At 39.4% G+C, this 8,106-nt stretch overlaps 1 protein-coding gene across 1 annotated transcript in view; it reads left to right on the top strand.

Annotated features, from left to right (window-relative positions):
* Window positions 1–8,106, top strand: part of FMN2 (formin 2) — a 251,351-nt gene that overhangs the window by 79,120 nt on the left and 164,125 nt on the right.

The raw sequence follows: 8,106 nt of genomic DNA, 5'->3' as shown, positions 1-8,106 counted from the left end.
AATTTTTAGGTGGAGAGTGGGGGGGATGCCAAAATACAAACTCGCCCAGGGCACCATTTCCCTAAGGTTGATCCTGGCGGGGGTGGGGTGGGAAATGGGGAGAGGAAGAAGGTTGGAATAAAATGACTTTTCCTGTTCTTTTACGTAGGGTAATTATTTGACAAAGCTTTCTCAAAAAGTTTTGCCATGTTAACTTTCTCAACAACAGTACTGTTGGGACAGACCTAGATAAGAAGAATAAACTCTGTTGCCCACAGCTATGCTCTACTCTTCCTTTTTGGTTTTCATAGCAAATGGAAAGATTCTGGGGAGATGAGACTAACACTGTTATTCCCACTATAGGAGATTCGGGGATAGGAGTGTATCATATAACTATGCCCCAGCTAGTAGATCCAAAATATGTTCTTGTGTACATTTGATAGCTTTATTCATGTATATGGAGAATTTGAAATAATTGAACTTTAAATACAATTTGTACAGTCTCAACTAGAAAATATATGCATAATTGCTATATGTATATACTGAATATCCAGTGGGTTTTTTTCCAAAATTGGTCTCTAAAACTAAAATTCCATTGAAAATGAAAGCTTATAAATTTTCAAAGAGGAATGATATAAATTACCCAATTTTTTCCCTGATGGATAGATGAGTTAGAATAAAAGAACTAGGTGTGTATTCACTGGGCCTTTTTCTAAATTTTGGCATATTAATATATTATTATATGTTTGATTATAGGTATGGCTGCTGTTAAATGTTGCTATTTTTTCTAACATCTGTCCTTTAGGTTTATGCCTTCATAAGGAGAGAAGGGTAAAACATTTTAAAAGATATTTTGCCTAATAAAAGATCAATCTCTAAGGCTTCGCTAGTGTTGCTCATTCACATTAGAGATACCCTGGAGTCAGATTTGTCCCAAAAGCTTGGGGTGTGATTCTGCCCTTTACTTTTATTGGTCTTGGACAGAGGTATCTATATACATTGATGGAGATATTAATGATTTCCAGTTGGTCCTGCTTTTGTAAGGATAAGCTTTTTGCCAAAAAATTAGTCCAATACAAAATACTCTGTTAATTTAATGAGGAAAAAAATAGCAATCCAAAAGGACATTAACTTCGCACCTATCCCGTGTCATAACAGCACCGTGTACATTGCTACTGAGCAAAACCTTAAAAGTGCAATTGGTAGAATTAAACTACAGAAAAAAATGAATCCATCTAACATCTGTTTCATTGTTCAAGACTGCAAATACAAAAGTAGTATTAATAGTGGGCTTAAAATTATTGATGATGAGATTTGTAACACGTAATAATTTGCTTTTAAAATAGTATAATTTATTCTAAACTATTGTTAACTGGGTATATTTATTTCCTGATTTTTGGTTTTGGTTCCCCCTTTCCCCTTCATATGAGGTGTGCTCATTCAAAGTCCAAAAGTACTGATAGGACTAATTTTGTATGCTGCGGGACACATTTACATGTGCAATTAATTTGACTAAATAAACTCTGGTGCAGCTCATGCCAGTGCTTATTGCCCCTAAGTCCTGCATTTACACATGTACCCAGGACTCCAGCACATTGAGCTAGGTCAGAGCAGCCCTGGTTGGCAGAGGGCCCCAGGGTTCAGCCTCCCAGCCCCCATACTGAAGCACCCGTATACCCCAGCCAATGCCATCAGCATCTATACATGTCTTGTGGCACCTTTAAATAACAACATCACTGGATAGTACTTGTGTTTACAAGTAGTATGCTATGGAAGCATTTATTAGTTTACTGAGGCCTAATAGAGCCATAGTGTAGATGCTTGGCTGGGGTGGGCAAAATGCACCCCACCAAGCCATTCTATTTTGCCTGCAGGGCCCCTAAAATTTAGAAAATAAATGTTCATCTGCCCCTGGCTACCTTTCATGTGGCCCTTGATGGTTTGCCAAAACTCAGTAAGCAGCTCTCTGTCCGAAATCATTGCCTGCTCCTGTGCTAAAGTGACCACCTATCCCTAATTGGGTGCGACAGTCCTGGAATGGGGACATCACGTCCCAGTCCTGGGCTACATGACTGCAGGACAGCATTTGTCCTGGATTTGCAGTATCATGCAGGGATTGGGAAATGGTGGGTTTCCCCTTGCAAACCAGCAGCATTCCAGCCTGCAAGGGCCTGCTTGGGCTGCCAGGAGTGGGGCACAGATGCATTTGCATGCCTGCATGCTTGCACATGGCCAGGAATACAGCCAGGCAGCATGGAAATCAGCTCCCTGCAGGTAAGTCTGTGGGGGAAGAGGGCATAATGGGTGCATGAGGGGTGCAGATTGAGGCCCCATGATAAGGGAGTGAGTGGGGCAAGGGCTGGATCTGGGAGAACTGACCAGCCAGAGTGGTACATAGAGCCAGGGCCTAGGGTGTGGAATGGGATGGAACCAGAGGGAATGGGAAGGGCAGCTCACCACCACTGTACACATCCCCCAGGAGAGGAAGTAGGAAGGACACATTCCCCCTCAATTTGTGCATGGGGTAAGGGTGAGGTCAGAGGTGGGCTGCCTGCTGTGGGCTTGGGGCTCTCTATCATGATGCCTTCTGCCTGGGGGCCCTGCACTGGTTGCACTGCCAAGGTGAGTCACCCTCCCCTCCCCCCCCCCACACACACCTAGTAGCATTGGGGACATGGGTTCATAGTGGGGCCCTCCCCGCCCCCCCTGCTGCTGGGTAGGCAAGGGTCATGTGGCCAGCACGGCTCAGCAGGGAAAAGCCATCAGAGTGGGGAGCCCCAAGCCCACAGTGGGCAGCCTGCATCCACTCTTGCTCCATTTGTTAACTTGGCTCTGCTCCTGCCATGCTGTTGGAGGACTGGGGTGGGGGAAGAAGCGAGCATGTTTTATCTTTCCATTTTAAAAGGTGGTCACTCATAGACATTGAGTCTTTACAGCTGAGCTCATTAGGCAACTCCACAGTAAATGTCTCATGTAGATCCACTCACAGTATATTAAGTAGAAAATCTGATGGTTTATCTTGTGTATTCACCCTTCCCTTTAAAAATGAAGTTCTTTTTAGACTTTCATGCCATTTTTTTTGAGTTCTCACAAAATTATAAAATTCATTTTTCCTGAATGGCTGGTTTTATTACTTTTACCTCTTAACTGATGATTCAAGATGCATGGAGCCCTCTCTCTTTCCTTTTAAGATGGCTTTCCCACTTCAGCAGCTTCTTGGAATCTACCATTAACCTATCTTCACTCTCAGGTTTGATGATGGAAGCAGAGACAGATGGCAATCCTTGAATTTTTGTCTACTTGGGTTTCCACTTCAGGGCTATTAGAAAAGACCAATCCCTTCCTTTCATGGAGGTATTCTTTGCCACTAATACCTGCTAAAAGAAAATTTAATGTCATGTAGGTATCCAGTTCCAAGCATCTTCCAGTGTTTAGTCTTGTGAAATAGTCCTCAGATTGTAATACTATCTTCTGTGATCCTGCTAATGATGAGTTTGAAACTGTAGCAGCTTCAAAGGAACCCTTTTGGTTCTATAGTTTACAACCCTTGGAAAACCATTCTTTTACCTGAGCTGTCACCTACTGGAGCCAAACACAATACTGAATTCCTCAAATTTGACAGCATAAGGAAAAATTGGCCTTCGGGCTCACAACCAATTTTTTTCTTAAACCTAATGCTGGAGCTTAATGATTACAAATCCCTTTACTATTTTGACATATCAACATTAAGATGCATTAGTATATTCCTGAAATTTAATTCTAATCTGTGGAGAGGAAGACCATATGGTAAAAATAAGTTATTGAATGGTCTTACACATCAAGCCCTTTCTGAGGATGCTGGCCTACCAAACTAATATCTGGCAAAGGGGACTACTTGTCTATAGCTCAGCCTGTGGGAGGTCATCTTTACTGTCAAATTTTCCATGGTGTAAGCATCCATAGTGGGTCAAACTTCAATATCTTCTGTCTTTGGACAGATGAGGTGTTACAGCTGGCCAGAGTAGAAAAGGCTTAGCCAAAAAGTTTAAACATCTGGAGTTTCCTAAAGTAAAAACTTAGGTTAGCTATGAGAAATTTGAATAATGCATAACCATGTCACTAAGTCATCTCCTTCTTTTCTTATTACAGTCCAAGTGAGGAAAAAAATTGACCAGTACTCCCCCATCCCAAGTCACCTAACTGTTCTGGATGTCATCCACCTTTAAGCTGCCTGCTGTTCCATGAGTCAGGACTACTGCACATCCATATAGTGCTGGCAGGTGGAAGCCAATTGCTGGTACTGTTGTATCATCCACTGAAAGACTTAAATACTCCTAGCCCTGGTGCGGTAGCCCCTGTGATCACTAACAAAGCATCTAAGCAGCCAGTAAAAAAGTGACGGGCTAAGATTCTGTGTATCAAATCAAAACGTGTTTTTCTATACTGGTCATACGCTTCCCATCTGAAAGGGTGATGGGGCTGTTGCTACAGCAGTGTTTCCCAGGCCATATCGGATTATACATGAAAGGTGGGAAAGCTACTGTGTTTAAAAATATTTGTTGTTTCCACCCTCTTTAAGAACCTCTTTGCGAGTGTGTCACTACCCAACTATTTCAGATGAGCAGCCTCAAAGGCTTAAGTTGCTTGTAAAGAGGAATTCCTGGCAAAAATAAGCAAACTTTCCTTGGCTCACCAATGCATTCAAGTTATTAAAAAAAACACTTCTTGTGCTATTTTGAAAATTAATACTGTATCAGGGAAAGCTTAATGGTGTTTGGCTGGAGCGTTGATGCATTGGTTTTTAAAGTGGTGATAGGCCCACTCATTTATCTTCTGAAGAATCTAGGATTTACCCCTTTTGAGATTCTTAATTATAGCAGTTAGACAAATTCCTTAAATGGTATATTGCAGTCTCTGAGCTCTTCCCAAGATCACAGGAAAGCTTATTTTGCCCTCTTTCTTAATTTGTGGGGTTCTTTTCCTTCTGGGATTTTCTGATGCTTCTCCTGTGCCATTAAATCTTCCCCTACTTAAAATGAAAATTCAGCATACCCAGAAGTGAAGTTGTTTATCTTTCCCTAAATGTGTTTAGCACTTCTGTATCCCAGAGGCTTGAAGAGCTGGTGGAAGGTATACCTGAGCAAAATAGAGCAGAAGTCGTTTTGAAGACATCCAAACATGGTGTAGTTTCCTTGAAGGATCGCATCTGCATTTAATCAATTTGGATTTTTCTATGATGCTAAGATACCAACTTACCAAGCAACACTTTATCCTATTTCAAATTGGCTGCGGGAAACCATCTACCCTTGTAGATGATATCATGACCCTAGTTACTGACACCTTCATCTCCTTTCAGCCTAGTGCAATAGGAAGCCCATATTCCTTATGCTGAAGCGTTCTGTACCAGTTGATCTCTTCAGCAACACAGACTACACTGAGGTACAGCAGATCTGTCTCCCTTCTTCTACAGAGAACAAAGCTCTTCAGTCTTTATTTTCAAGGCATTCAGTGACCAGGGACTAACATATCTAAATGACTACTTTATGTTCCAATATGAAAACTTTGTTAAAAATTTTCCTTCTTCTGGCGATTAATTTGCCTACTAACAAAGGTAGGAGTCCTCTACCAAACATCTATCTGCACAGGAGGAAAAATGTTTGCCTGATCAAATGCTTCCTTTCAGGAGCCCCTTCAAGAAACATGATTCAAAGTCAAAATGCACAAAAGAAAATTTGTATTGCAAATTATAAGCATATTTTTTCCTGAAAAATTAGACCCAAGGAATAAAGATTAATTAATCAGTATTTTGCTGAATAAGTGAATTAAGCAATAAATCATAGAATTAGAAAGGACCTCAGATATCATCTGGTTCAACACCCTGCATGAGTACAGGAACGATATTACTAAACAGTCCGTATCATATATTTGTTCACTCTCCTCTGAAGTCCTCCAATAAAATAGATTCTACAACTTTTCAGGGCAGTCTGCTTAACCTACCTTACTGTAAACTAAATCTAAACTAATATAAATCAGCTTTCCCTTTTTGCTTATACATTTTTCACCATTAGCACATGTACGTATTTGCTAACCTTTTCCCACTGGAATAATCAAAGTCTAGGGAAATTTATACCCTTCAGGACTCCTTTCCAGTCCAAACCTGTGCAACATTACATGATCATTGGAATAGGGGAGATTTAATCAAACAGTATTTAAAAAAAGACTTGAAAGACTTGGAATTGGGATGGTTCTGTTTCTGACAGCAAATTCCCTAAAGGTTTTGGGTATGTTTTTTTTATTGGGGGGAGGGGTTTTGTGTGTGTGTGGGAATGGGGAGGGGGGGTCGTCTTTCCCTTCAATACCTCCAGCAGTAAAGCTAGAATACTAAAGAACATGATTGTCTACTTCACCTGGCAAGTGAAGTATGACAGTCGGTTGAATACTGTTTTCTGAAGTTTCTCATTTTAGCATCATTTAATAACAGTAACTGGGCAGTATGAAACTTTTGCTAAAATGCCATGTTTCCTGCCTTTATGCTGAGCTGCAGGGCTCTTAGGATAGCTTTTAAAAACATATTAAATTTGGAAAATGAAGAATCTGCCAGGCTTTTTTATGTTACAAAAACTAAAGCTCTAATTGCAGGATGAGCAGTGTTGAATTGTCAGAGGTGAGTGGAAGCTACAAATCTGCTTTCACTTTTACATTGAAAAATGTATTTCAGAGACAAGGTAGTTGGTAAGGCTACTCTGTCTCTGCAATCCTGGTAGACCCACTAAACACAGTTTATATAAAAATACATGTATGTATGTATGCGTGTATATATATATACGTCTCATAGTTTTCTGAAATTCTCCTTTGGACTTTAAGGTGGAGGTTTTTCATACGTTTGTGTATTTGTTTATTTTTCTTTTTTTAATTTTAAATTAAAGGTTTATAAAAAGCTCCCTCCTTCCCTCATTTGTTCCAGGTAGGGATATTAAAGGCTACTGTGACCTACATGGATCCATGGTTTTTCAGTATGTTTGGTTCAGAACTAGTTACCAAAAGGGAAGAAAGCCAAATGTATGGGGAAGGAATTCAAGCTTTTAGCAATGGAAGTTGGAGAGAATTATAGGGCTGATGTTGTCAGTTTAAACAGTAAAGTGAAAAACTTTTTTACTTCAAATATGTAGAAATAGCGTGTTCTTAATAAAGCTAGTGTGCTAATTTTTTAAATTAAAGAATTAATGTAGTTTAAGAGAATCCTGAGATCCTTTTAACCTGCTACAAAGGAATTGAAGTGTAGCAGGTCAATTATCGTAATTTTTACCAGACAAAATAATTCGGCATTTCAAATACAATTCCCCTTTTATGCACCTCGTATTTAAATGATCCTTTAAATTTTAAAATTCTTGGTTTGTATAAAAATTACAAAATTGCAGGATATGAATGAGTCAATGTTTTTCTTTTTGGCTGAACTGGGAGGAAGAAATTCCATTTTTCCCTTAATGAGACTTTTAGATTCTATAAACTAAATTAATCTTCTAGGGATATTATAGGAGATTATCAAAAACAAACTAGTTTGTATGTAAAAAGTTGCTTTTGTGTGTTCCTTGAAGCGATCCTTTCATTTTCTCTATGGATATATAGATGCCTAAAAAGATTTAAGTGAGGCAAGATGTTCTTGCTTGAGAAAACTCTTGAAAAAGACTCGGGTGTTTAAAGTAAGTGATTCCAAATGCTATCTAACCAAAGCATATATATCCTGTTTTCCCAAATATATTTAATTGATGTAATTCCCCCTGAGCACACATCTCAACAAAGGTATGTATGTTCAGATTGCACTAGCATTGTGAGACCAGGTTGACTGATTCATTTTCTAACAGCCATAACTTGTCAAGAAATCAACACCCTTCCTCTGTATTATACTTCGCATCTTAAAAAATGTTAAAAAAATATCCAGTAGTATAGAATGCTTCAACTTCATTAGAAGACCATCTCCATTAAGAAGTTTGTTTTTGTTTGCCCTACACAATTGCTTAGCAGGAGATTTGACAGTCCATCAGTTTTCATGATCTTATGAAAATATTAAGCTTTAAAATGTCTCCTCTTCTCATGAAATTGTTTTCCTACCCTAGAGGCTGGAGTTCTGGCCAAGAAATCCAGTAAGAT

This window comes from Crocodylus porosus, unplaced genomic scaffold (genome assembly GCF_001723895.1).
Source record: "Crocodylus porosus isolate Cpor-Errol unplaced genomic scaffold, CroPor_comp1, whole genome shotgun sequence".
In the NCBI taxonomy this organism is placed as follows: Eukaryota; Metazoa; Chordata; order Crocodylia; family Crocodylidae; genus Crocodylus; species Crocodylus porosus.
This window is presented reverse-complemented; position numbering and strand designations above follow the sequence as displayed.